Source organism: Artemia franciscana, chromosome 16 (assembly GCF_032884065.1).
Source record: "Artemia franciscana chromosome 16, ASM3288406v1, whole genome shotgun sequence".
In the NCBI taxonomy this organism is placed as follows: domain Eukaryota; kingdom Metazoa; phylum Arthropoda; class Branchiopoda; order Anostraca; family Artemiidae; genus Artemia; species Artemia franciscana.
In genome coordinates, this window is record NC_088878.1 from 35,349,548 (window position 1) to 35,374,125 (window position 24,578).

The 24,578-nt window shown below is 35.1% G+C and overlaps 1 long non-coding RNA gene across 1 annotated transcript; it reads left to right on the top strand.

Moving 5' to 3' along the window:
* Positions 1-24,506, top strand: LOC136036871 (uncharacterized). Its single transcript, XR_010619798.1, has 2 exons — positions 1-241; positions 24,229-24,506. It is a non-coding gene; the product is annotated as an uncharacterized LOC136036871 (long non-coding RNA).
* The last annotated feature ends 72 nt before the right edge of the window (positions 24,507-24,578 follow it).

The following is a 24,578-nucleotide window of genomic DNA, read 5'->3' on the forward strand; positions in this document are numbered from 1 at the left end:
TGAAATAAAATGCGGTATAATTAATTGTATTACTCATATCGCGTGCTTTTGAACATCCTAATGTATTATGGTGTCTGTGATATTTAAGTTTTATATTTTATTGATTGTTTTAGGGAGCATATCCTCATACCTAGAAGATTTAAAGAATTTTGACCTTTTTGAGAAGTACGGTGTTGAAGAAATTATCGAGTTTACATTTCTTGTCGTTAAACACACACATACGCGTCAAGGAATTGCAAAGGTAATAGTTTTTTGGGTGTTTGACATGTTTTTTTGGGGGGGGAGCTCACAGCGCTATCAGCAGCACGATAATGTAGCCAAAGTAAAGAGCAAACGCCCTGTGCATTATTTTTTTTACCAAGGCATTTCATTTGGAACGAGTTGTCACAGAAACCGAGGAAGGGGCTCATTCGATCGGAAATCGGAAGTTCTAGCGCTTATTTTGAGAGTCGAAATGTCCTCACTATGGCAACTTTTTCCCAAAGACAGCTGGTCAAAATCTTGAGGTAGCCATTTTTTAAAACATTGATAAAAGGTTCCATAGCTATGCCCCTGAAGATCGCATGACAGCAAACCCTCTGGGGAAAGTACAAGACGACTGAAACATTATTTGACTTAAGTTTTGCTTGGTTTTGGTTTAATGTAACTCTTTATTTTTTTCGAAAAATTTGTTTTGTGGAAAACGCTTTTCAATATTAATATATACAACAGCTATGGCTAAGGCCTTATAGTCCCCTCACATTAGAAATTAAACAATAATATCTGATAGGCTATGCGTATTTGCCAATGTCACCATTCTTGCGTAAAAAGCTCACTTTTTAGGAGAAAGATTGGTTTTTAATTTTCCATATTTGACGGGTTCCCCTAGCCAACAACTTAAGGATATATGTTTTCAGTCCATCGAGAACTTTTCCCTTTTTAGGTGCTAATGATGGGGGGGGGGGTGCCCTGAAGTAAATCTTTGTAAGCTAAATTCTCTTGGCAGCAGGACTCACGGCTGTAAGTTCAAAATAAGTTTGAGACATAAAAAGACTTTTGACTCAGTTGTGGACCCACAGCCTCCCTTTCAGAGCAAAATATTCTATACTTTTACCCGAAGGAACGATTTCTGGGCATCCAAGATGAAATACACCCCGCTTTTCCCATTATAAAACATCGGAAAATTTCAATATTTTTAGTAGTTTTCACAGGCGCTGTAGAGGTCAAAATATCCCTAGAGGAAGTTTTGATTGACTTATCAGCTATTTGCCATAAAATTCTCGTCTTAAAATTTTTCCAGGTGGATAGGGGGGTTAAGAGGGGACTATATGACAAAAAAGGGCCACTAGACTGCTAGCTCCCCTCCAATACCTTAGTAGTGGGGGACAATACTACAGACAGAACATGACACAGACAGGGCACTATAGGTTGCTTAGACTACAGTCAGGACACCTGAAGCTTTCTCTACTTAAATATCAGATGAAACTAGAGAGGGCACATCTCTTTTGTATGCTTCCATGAGAATTTTATTTACATATAACTACGAGGGCCTAAAAACCAACCATATCAAGCAGATCCAATATAAGGCTTGATTTACAATGTAATCCATGCTAGTAAGAAAGTAGAGGTAAGAGAGAAAACAGTTTGAATATACTATTTATTATCAAGTTTTTATTTTAAAATGAATATTAGCAAAAATAAGTGGTTTGTTTACACCATTAAAAGTTGATAGTGGAGCTTCTAACACCAATGATACAAAGACAAGAGTACCAAACTTAGCACTACAAATTACAAGAGGATCTTGACTAAGCCTTAAATGGGATAATATGCATGCAAGATATGGGATATCATTGAGCAAATTCAAATTGGAGGAGCAGTTTTGTTTTGCAGCAAAACTTGATACAGTTTATATACATAGACTTCAGACTGCTTTAAATACAACAATGAAATATATTAAGGACAATAAGCTGAATCAGTAGGTAAAAAATATGTGATATATTGTTGTAATTATGTAATAAAAATGTTTTAAATCGAAAGGTTTTTCTTTTTAGATATTTTTAGTAGGTTACCGTTCCTCTAATAACATTCTTAAAGTAGACAGAATATTAATTTGTATGTAGTCAGTTGTCAGAGTATTAAAATTCAAAAATGGATGGATTTAAAAAATAAAAATCATAAAGAATCTTGTGATTTTGAAAAAATGTTTGATTTTAGAGGATGATTTGCTAGACTTATATCTTCAAAGGAAAATATCTTCTCAAACAGCACTTATTCATATAATTTGAAATTTCTGTCTTGATATTTAATTCTCTGTCTTTGGACTATTGGCTAAAACTTTTACGTCGTGACCAAATCCATTTGCTCAATTTATTTACATATTAATTGAAACGAAACAACCAGATATTGTGGATATTCTATTGAATGCTATCTTAGAAATTCAACGTCTACTTAAGACTCTATCCAAATGATCTTTTTATGATTTTTTCATAAATCTACTATTTAAAAGATCCTGTCAAAACGGTTTTGTGATGTCACTTGATTACTCCTCTCTCTCTCTCTCTCTCTCTCTCTCTCTCTCTCTCTCTCTCTCTCTCTCTCTCTCTCTCTCTCTAGAACTAGAACTAGAACTAGAAAAGAAAACTTTATCGAACGTAAGTCAATTAAATTATGGTTGTGAGAAATTCAACATTGGAAAAATATTCTATGCATGTCCACTTTGCATGAATACTTTGGGCAGCTGGTCATCATGTTAGAACTATACAATTTTTGACGAGTATGACGAAAAGAGTGGATTGCAATCCGTCAAAATTGCATAAATGATATGCAGTACAAATTAAAGACTATAATTCCCCTTTTGAAAAGAGTTGTGACCCTCAGACTAGAGGATTCCTATGCTCCAATTGTCAGTATGAAAAATGTGACCAGTAGAAGAATATCCATCCCGGTATGATTGGAAAAAAAGCCGATTGGAGATTCTAGTTTAATTCTAAGAGACTGTTATCGTCATGGTCTTAAATTGTTTCTGGAGGGTGAATCAGGTCTACACTTCAACTGTTGGAATAACAAGAGATTTTGGTCTATACGTCGTTGTTATGAAGACAATGGTTACTATGATTATAAACACAATGATTTTTATTTGGCAGTTACAGAAAGTGATTCTCCATTTGAAAACGCCGTATGTGATATTGCTTTAAATAAGCAAATTGAATCACTTTAATTCTATAATATGAAAGAAAATAGTATTGTTAACTTCAAACAGAGATATAATAAGAGTGTTGTTACATTGTACTTTAGAAATGTGACTCTGACTTTGCAATATCAATAATCAATATCAATATCAAGATCAATATACAGCGAAATCAGATGATCTGTAGCTGCTAGTTGTTTTTGATAGCTAACTATACGTAAAAGAAGAAATCTAAAAATTTTTCACCTAGGAAGCTATTTAGACGAGGATAATCTACGTAAATGTTAAGAAATTCATTGTAAGTATAGCCACGACATCAGAAAACTAAATATCAGTGTGCACGAAAACTATAGCTTTCAGTATTTGAATCCTGAACTCTTTTTTGGTTTGAATAATAGCTTTTCCACTGCTTTCAATAAAGTTGTTGATATGCGGAGTGTAGAATTTATCAAAGGATAAATTATAGAACGAATTCTGAGATGAGAGAGACTGTTACATCGGTTGATTTCCGTAAAATGAAATCGGATGGACCTTCTTAATATTATTTTATGTCCTTCTTAATATTTGGTCGTATCAATTGGAGTATGTTATATATTGCATGATTTATTTCCCTAGTGAAATAACTAGTGAAATATAATTCACTAGTTGTCACCATTTTAAGTGTATCTGTAGTGTTGATGTCTGTCTTATATTAAAATCCACTGGCTGAATCCCTCGATTCTTTATATGAGTTTGGCGTGTTCAATGTGAACTGTACGTAGCTCGTTTAATTTGAGATATTGTGGCTAGCACTTATCAATGTTCTTTTATATGGACATTGATGTTTCGAAATAAGTTTTGCAATACACAATTTTCATAGGATATTCCATAAGTAAGACTTGGCACATCATCGACAGATTTCTTGACCGGCCCATGTAGATCCATAAACGTGAAAGAAATATTCACAAAATAATGTTAATTGGAATAAATTTGAAAATGAATGTTTTTAGAGAGTGGTTGTTGTCGGTAAAATCGTTCATAGTAACCATGTTTTACACTTACATCAGCATTTTCTGCCTTTAATTAATTTACAGATGATGTGATTGATGGGCGGGATTCCTTGTGTGGCAGATGTGCCATTTCACTCCAGGAATTTGATGAGTGGGGATCCTTGTGTGGTAGATGTGCCAGTTCAGCCCAGGAAAAGAAGTTTTTATGTAACTGTTTTTCATTCGGTTTTTTCTTCTTCTTCTTTGACATGGGTGATGTGATTCGTTTCTATCTTGAGAAGAGACTGATGAATAATGCAAAGTTTCGAAAACCTGCCCAGGCACACACGCAAAGAGAGTGAGACAGACAAAAACAAAGACAAACACACAGCTCCAGATATACAATCAGACATCATTTTATTTAATAACTTTGTTCTAGTTAGTATCATTTAGAGTCACTTACCGCGGCCGGCCATGCTATGTCAACCTAAATGAATCTAACTTGAATAATATGTTTTGAAAAAAGGTGGGGATTGTAGGTTGGCTGTAGGTACTCAGGTTCAGGTAGAAAAAAAACTGGCTGTTTGCTTGTCTCTCTCAGTCTGTCTGTGTGTCTGAGCAGGTGTTTCATAGTCCCAGTGTCCGTCTTCGTTTGTTCGTATTTCTGAAGCTGTGTGTTTCAATATGTGTTTTTGTCTCTCTCTCATTCTCTTTTCAAGTGCGTCTGGGTGGTTGTTTGCTCGTCCCAGTGCCTGTTTTATCTTATTTATGTCTGAATCTATGTATTTGTATGTGTTTTTGTCTCTCTCACTCTCTATGCCTGTATGTCTCGGGGGGTGTTGGCTTATCACAATGTCTCTCTTTGTCTGATTGCATGTATGGATCTGTGTGTTTGTATGTGTTTTGTCTCTCTCGCACTTTGTACCTGTGTGTATGGGCGGGAGTTTACTTGTCCCAGTGTCTATCTTTTCATTTTTGACCCGTTCAACAGCAAGACGTCTAATAGAAAAACGACATTGGTTTGCCCTTAATACTGATTGCTATGTTCTTACTCAGGGTCCAAGACAAATGGGTCATGTAATTGACTATTATAAAGGTCGTTCGTCAATGTCGGGCAATGGTCTTGGCAATTTGTGTACTAAGCTGTTTCGCTATGCACTAGCCTTTGCTAAAAAATATAAAAAAGACTATGATACTAAATACGTACTTAAAATGGCGAAAACCAGTGAAATACATTTAGTTGGGAAAATAAATCAAGAGGTATTTAATATACCCAAATTGTTACCACCGAATATTAAGTGGGACCATAAAATAAACGTTCGTTCCATACAATTTAATTTTACAAAAGGAACTTCCTATATCACCCGATATAGCTGTGTCTCTCATCTAGGCAATACGTCATGTGTGAAAGCAACTGGCTGTGAGCTCTGTTGCTTTGACAGTGGAAAAACTGAGAGCACGTGGAAATAATATCAAACTACTTGTTCCTCATACAATCACCAATCAGGGCCACATTGCCACGGTTTCATGCACCTTCATTGACTCTTTATTCATCAATGGTAAAATTTCTCCAAAACTGGCATTGGCATTTATAAAAAGTACTAGCGCTATAGGATGTTGGACAAGTTGCCAACACAAATTTGAAATTTTATAACTTTCCTCTCTTGTGTGTAAACTAAATTGAATTATACTCAAGAATTTATCCTTCGATAAATCCTATAGGACACTGTGTGAGTTGACAATACAATCCCTAGCTCGAGATTCATAACTGTTTGAAAATGGTAAAACTGATATAATGTTGGCAAAAACTAATTGTATCATTGTATTGGACTTGTCTGGCACTCAAGATGTGAGTTTTTTACAAGCGAGTGTACGTTTAGAGTGCACATTTACCATTAGCTGAGACTATTGCATTAATCTCAATAAATGAGTTTGAAATGTACTGGGAAATCACTATTGAAGGCAGTGTTCTACTAGATGTGAAATCAAATTCACCATGAACACAAATCAAATAATCATGACAGTTTATATTGATCTATACATGTCTAAATACAAATACTATTATATACCATTGAATACCTTGGAAAAAATCAGCGTGTATAATCTGGATCTGTGCATGTCCAAATGCAAATCCTATTGTATACCATCGAATTTTCTTGAAAAATTTCCATGTGTTAACACTGGAAATGTAAGTTTGATTATTAATTAAAAAAGTATAAATCTATATGAAATGCATTTTTCTCCTCTTTAAATTTCTTCTTCTACGTATAGGTAGCCATCGAGAACAATCATTCATAGTAAATTATCTGGATTCACTGTACATTGATCTTGATGTACGAGGTCAGGGTATCATTATCTACAATATAATGTAACTTCATTGTTTGTATATCTTTTTAAAGCCAATGATACTATTTTCATTCATATTGTAAAATTCAAGTGCTTCGATTTGATAATTTGAAACAATGTCACACAGAGTGCTTTCAAATGTAAAATCACTTTCTGCAACAGCCAAAAAGACAATAGGCTTATAATTATAGTAACCATTGTCCCCACAACGATGAATTGAAACCAAACTCTCTTACTCTTCCAACAGTTGAAGCGTGGAACTGATTCTTCTTCCCAAAACAATTTAAAACCACGACTGACGAAGCCAGTCTCTGAAAAAAAACTAAAATCTCCTTTTGGGTTTTTTCCAATCATACTGGGATAGGTATTCTCCCACTGGTCACATTTATCATAGTTACAATTGCAGCATAGGAATCCTCTAGTCTGAGAGTCACAAATCTCCTCAATGCAGGAATTACTGTCTATAATTTGTGCTGCATATCCTCTACGCAATTTACACGGATTGAATAATCTAAACTTTTCATCACACTCGTCATACATACATAGTAGTAATGTATAGAACATTTTTTCAGTGTTAACTCTCTCAATAGCAAATGAAACTGACTTACGATCGATAAAGAGACAGAAAGATAAAGACCATTCACCTGTCAGACTGTACAAAAATTCTGCTAAGCTATTGACTTAGCTTGTCTATTGACCCGATTTTCATTAAATGTGCGGTCAGATGGTCGCAATTGAAACTGAGAAAAAAATGTCATTTGAATCTTTTAACATTAAGTGATTGTAAATTGGGTTTATAGAAATATCTTCAATGCCTATTTAAAGCTAGGTCTCTATTTACTTATTTATTAAATTTCTATTGCCTCCCTAAAAGATTGTGGTAAGCCATTTGCTGTAGATATTAAAGTAGATATTAAAACTCTTTGTAGTTCTAGAGAGAGAGAAAGAGGAGTAATTGAGTGACATCAAAGAACGTTTTTGGATATAATCTTATAAATTGTCAATTTGTTTATTGTTTTCATGGAAAAATCATATGGATAAAATCTTAAATCATCATTATACTTCTAAGGTATTGCTTAAAAGCAAATCCACAATATCATGTTGTTTCGTTTCAATTAATATGTGAATAAACTGAGTAGATGGATTTGGGTCACAACGCGTAAGTTTCATACAATAGTCTAAATACGGAGAATAATTTCTCATTATATCGTCAGGTATTCTTAGAGAAAATATTTTCCTTTGAATAGATAAGTCTAGAAAATCATCATCTAGAATAAAACATGTTTTTTATGTGTGAAATTCATCCATGTTTAAATCTTAACACTCTCAGACCTGATTAACTAACTAACTAAGAATTTTTTTACTTCAAAATCCTAGATGAACGTTAACCTACTAAAAATACTAAACAAGAAAAACATTTTCGATTTAAAAACATGTTACTACATAATTACAACAAAATATCACTCATTTTTAACTTACTAATTGAACTTATTCTCCTCAATGTATTCACTATTGCATTTAATGCAGGTTGAAGTTGAGATCGTCTTTCAATTTGTACTGCTAAGTTTGGTACTCTTGTCTTTGTATCATTGATGTTACTAGCTCCACTATTAATTTCTAATGGTGTAAACAAACCACTCATTTTTTCTAGTATGTATTGCCAAGTAAAAACTTTATAATAAAGAGTATATTCAAACTGGTATATTCAAATTGGATCTGGTTGCTAAAGCTGGTATGTAGGCCCTCATAGCTATATGCAAAAGAGATTCCTATGGAAGTATGCAAAAACGATGTACTAGATATGCAAAAGCGATGTAGTAGGGCGAGCTTCATGTGTCCTATCTGTAGTATAGGTAACCTGTAGTGCCCAGTTTCCTGTATGTGGTATTGTCTTACCCACTCACTTTTAACTTTAATAAATGTCACTAGAATTTTAGATTTTCAGTCGAGTCAACCCGCTGTAAAGTTTTTACAACCACCCTTTCCAAACAAAGTGGTAGGAAAATAAATTATGACAATTAGCACGTGAAAAGTACACGATTGTACTAGGCATACTATACATGGTTACTTTACTTAGGTTGCACTACAAAATTTTATCAAACAGTTCGTGGTAACTCTTTATCAACTGTAGTAAGGAGCGACCCGGCTCAATAGTAAACGAAACCCTAAAAAACGGAATTAAAAATGCATAAAAAGAATCGAATTTTTATGCTGATTTTAGATATATAAGTTTCATCAAATTTAATCTTTGTCATCAATAGTTACGAGCCTGAGAAAATTTGCCTTATTTTGGAAAATAGGGAAAAACACCCCCTAAAAGTCATAGAATTTTAACGAAAATCACACCATCGTGTTCAGCGTATAAGAGAACCCAATAGCAAAAATTTCAAGCTCCTATCTACAAAAATGTGGAATTTCGTATTTTTTGCCAGAACACAGATCACGGGTGCGTGTTTATTTGTTTGATTGTTTTTTTTTTGTTTTTTTTTTTCTTTTCCCCAGGGGTCATCGTATCGACCAAGTGGTCCCAGAATCTTGCAAGAGGGCTCATTCTAACGGAAATGAAAAGTTCTAGTGCCCTTTATAAGCGACCAAAAAAATTGGAGGGCACCTAGGCCCCCTCCCACGCTAATTTGTTTCCCAAAGTCAACGGATCCAAATTTCGAGATAGCCATTTTGTTTCGCATAGTCGAAAACCATATTACCTATGTCTTTGGAATGACTCACTCCCCCACAGTCCCTGGGGAGGGGCTGCAAGTTACAAATTTTGTCCATTGTTTACATACAGTAATGGTCATTGGGAAGTGTACAGACGTTTTCAGGGGGATTTCTTTGGTTTGGGTTGGGGTTGAGGAAAGGAGGCAATGTGGGAGGATCTTCTTTTGGACGAACATTTCATGGGGGAAGAGAAATTCAATGAAAAGGGCTTGGGATTTTCTAGCATTACTGTAAAAAAAACAATGAAAATATAAACACGAAAAAGTTTTTCAACTGAAAGTAAAGAGTAGCATTAAAACTTAAAACTAACAGTGATTATAACACATATAAGGGGTTCTAAACATACTTTAGCATAAAGAGCGAGGTATTTAGGAGGATATAAATACCTTGCTCTTTTTGCTAAGTGTTTTTAGTAATTTCAACTATTTATTCCACGGTCTTTCTGATTCAGGGGTCATTCTTAAACAATTGGGAAAAAACTTAAGATTTAGTGTAAAAGGCAAGGTGTTATTGAGGGGACAAACCACCTCATTGACATAATAAAAATATAAGAGCATAAAAGTTTGTTACGTAAGTTAATTCTTAAGTTACGTATATTTTTACTAACAAAAACTTTCGTTAAAAATTAAAAGTTCTAGTTGCCTTTTTAAGTAACCGAAAAATTGGAGGGCAACTAGTCCTCCTTCCCTACCGCTTATTTCTCAAAATCGTCTGATCAAAACTAAAAGAAAGCCGTTTAGCCAAAAAAATTAATATGCAAGTTTCAATTTACTAATTAATGTGCGGAGAGCCAAAATCAAAAATGCATTAATTCAAAAACATTCAGAAATTAGATAAAAAAAACTAGTTTTTTAAACTGAAAGTAAGGGGCGATATTAAAACTTAAAACGGACAGAAATTACTCCGTATATGAAATGGGTTATCCCCTCCGCAATCCCTTGCTCTTTACGCTAAAGTTTGATTCTTTGCCACAATTCTACTTTTTAAAACAATTAAAACTTTATCGTAAAGAGAAAGGGATTGCGGAGGGGACAACCCATTTCATATACGGAGTAATTTCTGTCCGTTTTAAGTTTTAATATCGCTCCTTACTTTCAGTTTAAAGAACAAATTTTTTTTATTTAATAAAACAGTTCGTGGTAACGAACTGTAGTAAGGAGCGACCCGGCTCAATAGAAACCAAAACTCTAAAAATGGAATTTTGATACAAATAGCTACATCAAAAGAATCACATTTTAATGCTGATTTTAAATATATAAGTTTCAGCAAGTTTAGTCTTACCCATCAAAAGTAACTAGCCTGAGAAAATTTGCGTTATTTTAGAAAATAGGGGGAAACACCCCCTAAAAGTCATAGAATCTTAACGAAAATTACAACATCAGATTCAGGGTATCAGAAAACCCTACTCTAGAAGTTTCAAGCTCCTATACAAAAATGTGGAATGTTGTATTTTTTGCCAGAAGGCCGATCATGGATGCGTGTTTATTTGTTTTTGTTTTTTTTTTTTTTTTCTTTTCCCAGGGGTGATCGTATCGACCCAGTTGTCCTAGAATGTTGCAAGAGTGCTCATTCTAACGGAAATGAAAAGTTCTAGTGCCCTATTTAAGTGACCAAAAAAAATTGGAGGGCACGTAGGCCCCCTCCCAAGCTAATTATTTTCCCAAAGTCAATGGATCAAAATTCTGAGATAGCCATTTTATTCAGCGTAGTCGAAAAACCATATAACTATGTCTTTGGAGACGACTTACTCCTTCACAGTCCCCGTGGGAGGGGCTACAAGTTACAAACTTTGACCAGTGCTTACATATAGTAATGGTTATTGGGAAGTGTACAGGCGTTTTCAGGAGGATTTTTGGTTGGTGGGAGGGGTTGAGAAGAGGGGGATATACTGGGGAATTTTCCATCGAGGAATTTGTCATGGGGAAGAAAATTTCCATGAAGGGAGCGCAGAATTTACTAGCATTATTTAAAAAAAAACAATGAAAAAATAAATATGAAAAAGTTTTTTTTCAGCTGGAAGTAAGGAGCAGCATTAAAACTTAAAACGAACAGAAATTATTACCCATATGAGGGGCTCACCTCCTCCTAATACCTCGCTCTTTACGCTAAAGTATTTTAGTAATGTCAACTATTTATTCTACGGCTTTTGTGATTCAGGGGTCATTCTTAATGAATTGCGACAAAATTTAAGATTTGGTGTAAAGAGAGAGGTATTGACGAGGGGGCGAACCCTCTCATATGTGTAATAAAAACATGAGAATAAAAATTTTTTTAAGTAAGCTAATTTATAAGTTACGCATATCTTTTACTAATAAAAAGATTCGTAAAAAATTATATGTTCTAGTTGCCTTTTTAATTAACCGAAAAATTGGAGGGCAACTAGGCTTCCTCCCGCTCTTTTTTTCTCAAAATCATTCGATCCAAATTATGAGAAAGCATTTAGCCAAAAAAAAAAATATGCAAATTCCTCTGCGGAGAGCCAAAATCAAAACATGTATTGATTCAAAAACGTTCAGAAATTAAATAAAAAAAAACAAGTTTTTTTCAACTGAAAGTAAGGAGCAACATTAAAACTTAAAACGAACAGAAATTACTTCGTATATGAAAGGGGCTGCTTCCTCATCAACGCCCCGCTCTTTACGCTAAAGTTTTTTACTGTTTTAAAAAGAAGAGTTGAGAGAAAGAGTCAAACTTTAGCGTAAAGAGCGGGGCATTGATGAGGAAGCTGCCCCTTTCATATACGAAGTAATTTCTGTTCGTTTTAAGTTTTAATGTCGCTCCTTACTTCAGTTGAAAAAGCTTGTTTTTTTTTTATTTAATCTCTTATAAAAACCATCTGTGAATGATGTTAACTTATGGACTGTTTTGTGACTAAATACGTTATAGGTAAATTATCTACAAAACGGTAGTAGTCTATAACCATTACTATTTTCGTTCCCTAGCCCAAATCTATGTAGGGTAGAAACTATCTACACTTACTCTACCAGCCTGGGAATTAAAATATCCCGATCGAAATGCCACATTTCTACCTGGGACCCTGTCTGTGTGTCCATTTAAGCGTAACTAAACTTTATTTGAGTCACTAGAATCTCCATGAGTCAGATCGACTGGGGCGTAAGCGACTATGACTGATAGCTTGTACTTTCAAACAGTTCGTGGTAAGGAACTGTAGTAAGGAGCGACCCGGCTCAATAGTAACCAAAACTCTAAAAAATGGAATTTTGATACCAATAGCTACATCAAAAGAATCGCATTTTAATGCTGATTTTAAATATATAAGCTTCATTAAGTTTAGTCTTACCAATCAAAAGTTACGAGCCTGAGAAAATTTGCTCTATTTTAGAAAATAGGGGGAAACGCCCCCTAAAAGTCATAGAATCTTAACGAAAATCACACCATCAGATTCAGCGTATCGGAGAACCCTACTGTAGAAGTTTCGAGCTCCTATCTACAAAAATGTGGAATTTTTCATTTTTTGCCAGAAGGCAGATCACGGATGCGTGTTTATTTGTTTTTTTGTTTTTTTGTTTTTTGTTTTTTTGTTTTTTTTTCTTTTTCCCAGGGGTGATCGTATCGACCCAGTTGTCCTAGAATGTTGCAAGAGGGTTCATTCTAACGTAAATTGAAAGCTCTAGTGCCCTTTTTAAGTGACCAAAAAATTGGAGGGCACCTAGGCCCCCTCCCACGCTAATTATTTTCCCAAAGTCAACGGATCAAAATTCTGAGATAGCCATTTTATTCAGCGTAGTCGAAAAACCTTATAACTATGTCTTTGGGGACGACTTACTCCCCCACAGTCTCCGTGAGAGGGGCAACAAGTTACAAACTTTGACCTGTGCTTACATATAGTAATGGTTATTGGGAAGTATACAGGCGTTTTCAGGAGGATTTTTTGGTTTGGGGGAGGGGTTGAGAAGAGGGGGATATGCGGGGGAACTTTCCTTCGAGAATTTGTAATGGGAGAAGAAAATTTCCATGAAGGGAGAGCAGGATTTACTAGCATTATTTAAAAAAAAAACAATTAAAAAATAAAAGTGAAAAAGCTTTTTCAGCTGGAAGTAAGGAACAGCAATAAAACTTAAAACAAACAGAAATTATTACCCATATGAGGGGCTCACCTCCTTCTAATACCTCGCTCTTTACGCTAAAGTATTTTCAGTAATTTCAACTACTTATTCTACGGCTTTTGTGATTCAGGGGGTCATTCTTAATGAATTGGGATAAAATTTAAGCTTTAGTGTAAAGAGCGAGGTACTGACGATGGGGCGAATCCCCTCATATATGTAATAAAAACATGAGAATACAAAAGTTCTTTACGTAAGCTAATTTATAAGTTACGTAAATCTTTTACCAATAAAAAGATTCGTAAAAAATTAAAAGTTCTAGTTGCCTTTTTAATTAACCAAAAAATCGGGGGGCAACTAGGCTTCGTCCCCCGCTCTTTTTTTCTCGAAATCATTCGATCAAAATTACGAGAAAGCCATTGAGCCAAAAAAAAAAAAAATATGCAAATTTCGCTTTGATTATTCCTCTGCGGAGAGCCAAAATCAAAACATGCATTTGATTCAAAAACGTTCAGAAATTAAATAAAAAAAAAACAAGTTTTTTTAACTGAAAGTAAGGAGCGACATTAAAACTTAAAACGCACAGAAATTACTTCGTATATGAAAGAGGCTGCTTCCTCATCAACGCCCCGCTCTTTACGCATAAGTTTTTTACTGTTTTAAAAAGAAGGATTGAGAGAAAGAGTCAAACTTTAGCGTAAAGAGCGGGGCGTTGATGAGGAAGCAGCCTCTTTCATATACGAAGTAATTTCTGTGCGTTTTAAGTTTTAATGTCGCTCCTTACTTTCAGTTAAAAAAACTTGTTTTTTTTATTTAATTTAGTCATAAAATGAGGAACTATCATTCTATTATTAATACCTTACCAGCCTATGCAGGGAACCTAAGCAAGCAGCCTCTATATTCATCAGAAAGTCCTATTCCTAGCTTGTGTACCCCATCCTTCCCACCTGAGTAAACACATTTTATATCACCTAATTTTGTGTTTCCAAGCCCTGGAATATGAGTTTCTGAAAGTTGTAACAAGTCCAGTTCAAAATTCTGAATTCTTTAGTCAAAATCTCAATACGATAGTTGTTTTCTAACGTTGTAACAATACAAACTACAATCATAATATTGTTTAAACAGAGACTTTGTGTGGTCGTGGGACCATCTTAGTCGCAGCATGGTTTTCCCCATTTGGCGATGTTCTTACGAAGTAAATGAATTGAAATCCTACACATGCGATAAGAAGGGCACATCTGCAATATTTCTGGAACAGCTGAGGATATTTAATTGAAAATTTCAAGGACAAAATTAAGCAATGATTATACATTCACATTGTCAAAAGGGGTAAATGCAAAATCTCTGCAGCGGCAGAGAATATTAATTTGAACTGATAGGGCAGATTGAGGATGATATTCAAATCTATCAAAAGACACATTGTGCAGCCGAAGGGCTTATCTTCAATATCTACCTAGGAGCCTAAGAGCTTGTGGTTGAAAATTTTCGGTCATGTCGAGAAGAGTATTAAACTAAATAAAAAAAACTATTTGTAACAACGTTGTCAAAAGGGCGTATGTTCAATATATCAGGAACAGCTGAGGGAATAAATTTGAAATTTCTAGGGTATGTCGAAGGGGATATGAAGAAACTAAGCACATCCCTTGGGTCTCATAGGGCTTCAATCTGATTATTAGATAAATGTCCCCCCTCCTTTATCGTAAATTCTTATCTCGAAATTTTATCTCGAATTTTTTTTTAATTTGAATATTAATTTGAACTGATAGGGCAGATTGAGGGGGATATTCAAATCTATCAAAAGACATATTGTGCAGCCGAAGGGCTTATCTTCAATATCTACCTAGGAGCCTAAGAGCTTGTGGTTGAAACTTTTCGGTCATGTCGAGAGGAGTATTAAACTAAATAAAAAAAAACTATTTGTAACAATGTTGACAAAATGGCGTATGTTCAATATATCAGGAACAGCTGAGGGAATAAATTTAAAATTTCTAGGGTATGTCGAAGGGGATATAAAGAAACTGAGCACATCTCTTGGGTCTCATAGGGCTTCAATCTGATTATTAGATAAATGTCCCCTTCCTTTATCGTAAATTCCTTATATTTGCTTTTAATATGTTTTTAACGATGTTTGATTATGTTGAAATTCTGTCTGCCAATTTGTCAAATTGATTTGCCCATTGTTAAAGAACCATTTAGCTATTTTGTCAAAAACAGAGTTCAATGTTTCTCCCCGTGTGCAGAGAACGTGAGAAAAAAAATTCGCTATAAAAGGATTTTCGCCAATCAGAATTTGTTTGAAATTGAGCTTTAACCTGATTGGGCCACATAATTGATTTCATCCCTCTGTTAGTCTCTCTATGAATTAGTTGAGTTGAAGATCAAGTTAGCCTACCGAGAGAGTTTGCTTTTGTTAATAGTTCTGTCAATAAATTGTAATTCTGCTTTGCACATCTTAAGGGTTACTTTCAGAATATTGCATGCAAGATTGAAGGCAGCTTTAGAGTTCGGGTTGGGTAGCCCTCGGCACATGGCATCCCAGAAACTACCATGTGCTAGTTTAACGGGATTTTGTCTCCAGTATATTTTTTTTTACTTAGTTCTACCCGTGTGTGGCCAACTGTGCCCAGCCAACACCTAATGCTGGAACCCGAAGCACTATTGAGTTCTAACAAGGTTCATCTCTGAGGTATCGAGTTTTTATCTCGAAATTTTACAGACAGCTTTTGACCGTTGATCAAGCTACACAATGGCTACCTACCTATCTTTGGCTACCTATCACAATGGCTACAATGGCTACCTTTACGGTAGCCACTATATGGATCATATATGCCACTACAGGGATTTACTATCGTAATACGTTGGGACAACCCTTACTCTTACCGTAACTACCTTGCACGTACCCTAATACTTTCATGGTAGCATAAGTAGTAACATTTTGTACCGGAGTCTTCTTAAGATTTGTGCCAAACTGAACCTTTTTGGATATCCTGCAGACACTACTATAGCGTCCCCAAATTTAAAAATATTTTTTTTTATCTGGGAATTAATGGACATATTAATGGACATTTCTTTCTCTCCTTTACTGGAATATAAGGAACATAATTATCCTCAGAATCGGAACCACTCGTATTATTTGATGTTTCTCTTGGTCTCTAGAAAATAAAACAATCAGTGAAATCGGCCAAAAACAAAGCACCGTAGCCAAAAACAAACCATGTGTTATAAAATTCGACTAGAGAAATTGTATTGGGTAAAGACATAGGAAGACGTAATGTCTGAGATTTAAAAGGAGAACAGGGACAGACAAAAAGAAGAGAACATGAGGCCAAAAGAAGACGTGGCTCCTGAGAGTTTGATATAAATCCGATCGGAGGGTTCAGAAAATACGTCCATTGTTTTGATCATTAGTGGCTGAAGATCATAGAGTCTGCTACCGTCGAGTAAGCCTTTGGAAGATGATATGTCATCGTCTGCTTGGCGCCACGAAGAGCCTGGATGCGGATTGAACGCCCAACAAGCACAAATTAGAAAGTAATGTCGGAAATTTACTGTTTTTGCAAAGGGGTGCAAAATTTCAGTAATTTATTTAATTAATTACCTTATTGGCCATAAGAGTTTGCTCAACATTCTTCTCAACATTCCTTGAAAGTTCTAACTGAATTACTTTAGCCGTTTCTGAATTTTTGTAAATGTACTTTTTTTGACAACCTAGTTGAACATAATGTATTTTGGTTTACAGGCTCTGAAAGTTTCAAGCTTTTACATTTATTCGTTCCTGAAATATTGCAGATACGCCCTTTTGACAGCAGGGACGCATATAGTGCCTTTCGACTTGGTTCATATTTCCTTCAATATAACCCTGAAAGCTTCAACTTAATATACTTTGCCATTCTTGAAACACTGCGGATACACCTTTTTGGGTACATAAATATACATAATGTCTTTTGATTTACCTTGACACCCCCTCAACATTTCCTAAAAGTTTTCCCTGAATTACCTTTACCGTTTCATTGATATAGCAGATGCGCCCTTTTATCAACCAGGATGCACATTCTGTCTTTGGTTTTGTTCAACACGTCACTAAAGATTCCCTGAAGTTTTCAAATTAATTCCCCTTATGCGTTCCTTAAACATTCCAGGTGTTCCCTGTTGGCTACCTGGATGCATATAATTCCTCTTTATTTAATTCAACGTTCCCCCACACCTTTCCTTTGGAAGTATCAACTATATACTCTTAGGTATTCCTAGGATATTGCAGATACGCTCTTTCGACAATCGGGATACGTAAAGTGTCTTTTTATTTAGTTTAGTATTCATTGGAGCTTTCAATTTAATAGCCATAGCCGTTTTTAGGATTTACAGATGCGCCCTCTGAACAACCTGGATATAAATAATATTTTTTGATTTAATTCAACGTCCCCTCAACATTCACCTAAAAGTTTCATATTAATTTTGTTTCGGGGCAGTTTCAGTTTTTTGTGGGACAGCCACTTGCACCTGCAGATAATTGGAGCCCCAAAAATAGTAAAACTGTTTTTTTCCGGTTGGCCTGAAACTTATATCCTTAAGTCCATGGGAAAAAGAGAACCAAATCAAGATAAAAAAACAGAAAACCAATCTTAGTTCTCCTTAAATCCGGTTTTCAATCCTGAATAAACAAAGAGTGAAAATGGCCAGAAATCTTTTCTCCATCCAATTTTGAATCATTTTACTTATGTTACTTATATTTTCTTATATGCTTATGTTTTTATCCTCATGTACTCATTTTTATTCATTTTATTCATAATACTCATTTTATTTGAAAGGTCGGTTGGGTTCATCGCTGTAGGCTATGTTTTAATGCTGTACTTATATTTATTTTTTATAATGTAATTTTTTTTCATAATATAAAGTATATTTTATATATATATAAAGTATAAAATCATATCCCAGGGGTAGGAAGCATGAAATTAGGTTATATAGAATCTGTTTACTTAGGCAGGAAGGATGGGCTACATGTACAGGGAGTAGAGCTCATGATGAATAAGAGAGCTGAGAAGTCTTTTTTAGGCTGGGGAGGTCTTAATAATAGAATACTAATTAGTCATTTTATGACTAGGAAGTTCAGGGCATCAGTTATAGTAGTATATGCCCCTGTTGAACTAACTGACAGAGATACTAGATAAAGGAGCAAATAGACAGGGTCCCAGGTAAAAACACTGTATTTTTACTAAGAAATTTTGATGCCGAGGTCGGTAGAAATAGGGATAGATGGTATCCTAGCCTAGGTAAACTTGGATTAGGAAAAAACAGTAATGACCCGAACTTTTGCAATTTTATTGGTATAACAACCTAGTTATAAGCAGCACGGTGTTTGGTCATAAAATGGCCCATAAGTTAACATGGTATTTACGTGATGGTAAGATGGAAAACCTTATTGATTATAGTATAGTAAGCCGAAGACAGGCAGGATCAATACAAGATACTAGGGTATATAGGAGTGTTGTTATAGATGTTAAAAATAAAGATCACCATCTAGTAGTGTCTAGGGTTAATTTAAAGCTGAAATTTTAGAAGAGTAACTACCTCCTGGGAAGTTATGATGTTTGTAGACTCCAGGATGAAAATCTGAGAGAAAGCTTCCAGGAACAGTTGAATGCTAAACTTGAGAGTTTAAAATTTGACAATGTGGAATATGGTTGGAATAATTTTAGAAGAACAATTTGTGAAGTTGCTGAGGGTTTCTTACGGAAGAGAGTTATGATTGCAGCATTAGTGAAAGAGCTTTATGTTTCATAGAGAGGAGAAGGAGGTTGCACAAGAATGAACTGAGCAATAGATCATATGAAAACAAAACGAATGAAAAGAAAATAGAGAACGCATTAAAATATGACATAAGGAGGTGTGAAGTAGGAGTAATAGATAAAATTACCGACGATATGGAAAATGCACCTAGACGCCATAATATAAAAATATAATAGAAAAAAACTGGCACATTAATAAATTGAGAGGTAATAATCAATCCTGACTTGCCAAACAGTTCGTGATAACGAACTTAAGGAGCAACCCGGCTCAATAGTAAACAAAACTCTAAAAAACGGAATTTTGATGCTAAAATACACATCAAAAGAATCAGATTTTCATGCTGATTTTAAATATATAAGTTTCATCATATTTATTCTTTGTCATCAAAAGTTACGAGCCTGAAAAAATTTGCTTTATTTTAGAAAATAGGGGAAAACACCCCATAAAAGTCACAGAATCTTAACGAAAATCACACCATCGCATTTGGTGTATCAGAGAACCCTACAACAAAATTTTCAAGCTCCTGTCTACAAAAACGTGGAATTTCGTATTTTTTGCCAGAAGACAAATCACGGGTACGTGTTTATTTGTTGTTTTTTTGTTTTTTTCTTTTCCCCAGGGGTCATCGTATCGACCAAGTGGTCCTAGAATGTCGCAAGAGCGCTCATTCTAACAGAAATGAAAAGTTCTAGTGCCCTTTTTAAGTGACCAGAAAATTAGAGGGCACCTAGGCCCCCTCCCACGCTCATTTTTTCTCCAAAGTCAACAGATCAAAATCTTGAGATAGTCATTTTGTTTCCGCATAGTCAAAAACTATAATAACTATGTCTTTGGGAATGACTTACTCCCCCACAGTCCCAGGGGAAGGGGCTGCAAGTTACAAACTTCGACCAGTGTTTACATATAATAATGGCTATTGGGAGGTGTACAGACGTTTCCATGGGGATTTTTTGATTGTTGGAGGGGTTGAGCGTAAACGCTAAAGCATTTACGCTAAAGCTTTTAATTGTTTTAAAAAGCAGAATTGTGGCAAAGAGTCAAAATTTAGCATAAAGAGCGAGGGATTGCGGAGAGGACAACCCATTTCATATACGGAGTAATTTCTGTTAGTTTTAAGTTTTAATGTCGTTCCTTACTTTCAGTTAAAAAAAACTGTTTTTTTTTATGTAATCAAACAGTTCGTGGTAACGAACTGTAGTAAGGAGCGACCCGGCTCAATAGTAAACGAAACTCTAAAAAACGGAAGTTTGATGCTAAAAGATACTTAAAAAGAATCGAATTTTTATGCTGATTCTAGATATATAAGTTTCATCAAATTTAATCTTTGTCATCAAAAGTTACGAGCCTTAGAAAATTTGCCTTAATTTGGAAAATAGGGGGAAACACCCCCTAAAAGTCATAGAATTTTAACGAAAATCACACCATCGTGTTCAGCCTATAAGAGAACCCTATAGCGAAAATTTCAAGCTCCTATTTACAAAAATGTGGAATTTCGTATTTTTTGCCAGAAGACACATCACGGGTGCGTGTTTATTTGTTCGTTTTTTTTTTCCCAGGGGTCATCGTATCGACCAAGTGGTCCCAGAATCTCGCAAGAGGGCTCATTCTAACGAAAATGAAAAGTTCTAGTGCCCTTTTTAAGTGACCCAAAAAATTGGAGGGCACCTAGGCTCCCTCCCACGCTAAGTTTTTCCAAAGTCAACGGATCCAAATTTTGAGATAGCCATTTTGTTCCGCATAGTCGAAAACCATATTACTAATGTCTTTGGAATAACTCACTCCCTCACAGTCCCTGGGGGAGGAACTGCAAGTTACAAACTTTGCCCAGTGTTTACATACAGTAATGGTCATTGGGAAGTGTACTGACGTTTTCAGGGAGATTTCTTTGGTTTGGGGTGGGGTTAAGGAGAGGAGGCTATGTGGCAGGATCTTCTCTTGGAGGGACATGTCATGGGGGAAGAGAAATTCAATGAAAAGGGCGCGGGATTTTCTAGCATTACTATAAAAAAAAAAACAATGAAAATTTAAACACGAAAGAGTTAACTGAAAGTAAAGAGTAGCATTAAAGAGCGAGGTATTTAGGAGGAGATAAATACCTTGCTCTTTATGCTAAGTGTTTCTAGCAATTTCAATTATTTATTTCACGGTCTTTCTGATTCAGGGGTCATTGTTAAAGAATTGGGACAAAATTTAAGATTTAGTGTAAAAGGCAAGGTGTTAACGAGGGGACAAACCCCCTCATTAACATAACAAAAATATAAGAGCATAAAAGTTTGTTACGTAAGTTAATTCTTAAGTTACGTACATCTTTTACTAATAAAAACTTTCGTTAAAAATTAAAAGTTCTAGTTGCCTTTTTGAGTAACCGAGAAATTGGAGGGCAACTAGTCCTCCTTCCCCACCGCTTATTTCTCAAAATCGTCTCATCAAAACTAAGAGAAAGCCGTTTAGCCAAAAAAAATTAATATGCAAGTTTCATTTTACTAATTAATGTGCGGAGAGCCAAAATCAAAAATGCATTAATTCAAAAACGTTCAGAAATTAAATAAAAAAAAAACTAGTTTTTAAACTGAAAGTAAGGAGCGATATTAAAACTTAAAACGGACAGAAGTTACTCCGTATATGAAATGTGTTGTCCCCTCCGCAATCCCTTGCTCTTTACGCTAAAGTTTGATTCTTTGCCACAATTCTACTTTTTAAAACAATTAAAAACTTTAGCGTAAAGAGAAAGGGATTGCGGAGGGGACAACCCATTTCATATACGGAGTAATTTCTGTCCGTTTTAAGTTTTAATATCGCTCCTTACTTTCAGTTTAAAAAACCAGTTTTTTTTATTTAATCTGAGTTAAACATGGGAACGAGGCTACAACTAGTAATAAGGAAGGAACTAAAGAGAGATAGCCAGAACATTTTGAGACTGTGCTAAACTTAAATGCTAAATTTTGAGACTGTAGGTGTTTTTGATACCTTGGACCTGAGGGAAGATTTGTTGTGTGAGGAAAAATTAGCAACGGTACAAAAAGATTAAAAACAGTAAGGCTCTAGGTGTTGATGGTGTGGTAAAGGAAATTCTTAAATATGGTGGCCCTGAGGTTATATATAAGTTACTGAAGATTATTAATAAGATTTTTGATAAAGAGGAAGTAAATAGCGAGTTTAGGAGAATCTTAATTATACCACTGTTGAAGAAAGGTGATTAGAGTGAGTTTGGTAATTACCGAGACATTAGTGTGGTCGCTGTGGGAAGAAAATTACATAGTAATATGATACTTTTTAGACTGAGAGATGCTTTAGACAAAGTTTTAATAGAAGAACAGTGCGGTTTAAGAAACGAAATAGGATGTGTCACCAAAAATCACTCTTAGGTTAATAATTGAAAATTGTCTGAGTTTTTAAACACGTTTGGTCCTCAGTTTTATAGATTATGGGTAAGCGTTCGATTCTGATGATAGAAGAGCTTTAGCAAAGGTGTTATCCTTGTATGGTGTACCAGACAAATACATCAAAGCCGTTAGTACTATGTAAGAGCATAACACTGTAGCGGTTAAGGTAGGAAATGAGTTTAGCAGCTGGTTTTGAATTAATTCAGGAGTTAAGTAGTGTTGTGTTCTATCTCCTTTATGTGGATCATTCTGATGGACTTGGTCTTAAGGAGCACAGGAAAGGTCAGGGAGACCACCTAATAAAATGGGAAGGAAAAGCTCTCCTGGACTTACTTGATACTGATGATTTAAGCATCCTAGATGAAAGCTTGAGCAAAATGAATGAGCTTTTTGAAAGGCCAAGGCGCTAGAATAGGTCTGAAAATGAATGTCAAGAAACTAAGTCACTGAGGCTGGGAATAAGTGAACATAAAAAGATGACGCTGGGTAACGAAAAGATTGATCATGTGGGCAGCTTCACTTACCTTTGTAGTATTACTAGTAAAGACGGTAGGAGCAGTGAAAATATTAAAAGAGGCTCAGGGTGTTTCTTCACAGTTAAATAAAAGTTTCGAAGAATAGAAAGATAATTCTGTAAACCAAGATTAGAACATTGGAAGCTATAGTGACAATATTAGTCATATATAGTCAAATAAGCATGGTCACTCCGAAAAGCGAATGAAGATTTGCTACATATTTTTCGACAGAAATTGCCTACGCATTGTTTTGGGTGTCCACGTGACTAACCGTATTTCAAACGCTTTCTATGGCTATAATGAAAGAAAGATTAAGACGGCTAGGGCACGTTCTGTGGATGAAGAATGACAGATTGCCGAAGATTTTCCTTTTCGGCCAGCCGTCAAGAACTAAATGGAAAGCAGGTCGTTCTCGTTTGGGTTGGGAGGATGTCATAAAGAAATATTTAAATGAAATGGGAATTTACTGGAAGAATATAAATAGATATAAATAAATTAATAAATAAAAATATAAATAAATAAATATAAATAAAGAGAGAGGCTTTGAATAGACTGGTGTTTAGAAGGAGTGTACGTAACTGTTTTGGTCTCAGGCGGCTTGTTATTGTGGTGAGTTGTTAGTGGTAGTAGTAGTAGTGGCTGTAGTAATAGGAAAGGAGGAGATTTTTGTGTTGGTGCTCTGATTAGCTGGGAACTCATGGGGATCATTTGCTAAGCAAAGATCCTTAGACTTTTTTAGGGTACACTCTGGAAACGTCATGGATGCCACAGCAAATTAAAAGACATTGTGCGCGTCTGAGTTTTCAAATTATTCACAATATATTGAAGGAAGTTATTAAAATTCTCAGATTGTCAGAAGTGGTGGCCAAATTGATCAAAAATTTTATCAGGGGGAAAAGGTAGTGGTAAATCAAAAGACTACAGGTGTCTATGTCATCGAAATAGAATATATACAATGGGTTGTCGATGACCTGGGGATAAAAGTGAAACCTCTAGGTATTGCGGGGGAAGGATGAAGGAATTCTGGATCAAGAGAATCTCAAATGTTGTGTTTAGGGATTTTTCTCTGATTCTACTATAGGTTTTTCAATGAATAAAACGGGCCATAATTTTTACGGCAATAAAACCTTGAGGAGATTTTTTATATTTAATGTTTTGTTTTTCTTTTCTTTTTGGTGGATTGATAAATAATTTACAGTAAATAAAAGACGTTTAGGGAGGACTCTCCTGTACTTCCCCTTTTTATTGATATGCCATTGTCTTAACATATATTTTATTTTCCAGGAGCTAGTGCTTAAAGCTATGGAGCTAGCAAAAGAAAGAGGATTCTGTGCTGTCACCGTTATTGCGACAAACCCAATCACAATAAGTATGTTTGAGAAGCTAAATTTTGACATACTTAAAGAATTAAGTATAAGTGATTACACTATAGATGGCGTTAAAGCATTTCCTAATGCAGTGGAGGGGCATATAGGAAAACTATATGGAAAAAAATTATTGTAATATATCAAATATGACCTCTGGGATTTATACCATTTTTCTAGTAAATTCTCTAACATGTATTGTATTTTTTTGACAATGCTTGGTGCATAGGCGTAACTCCATTCTTGCGGATATTTATATTCTTTTTTTTA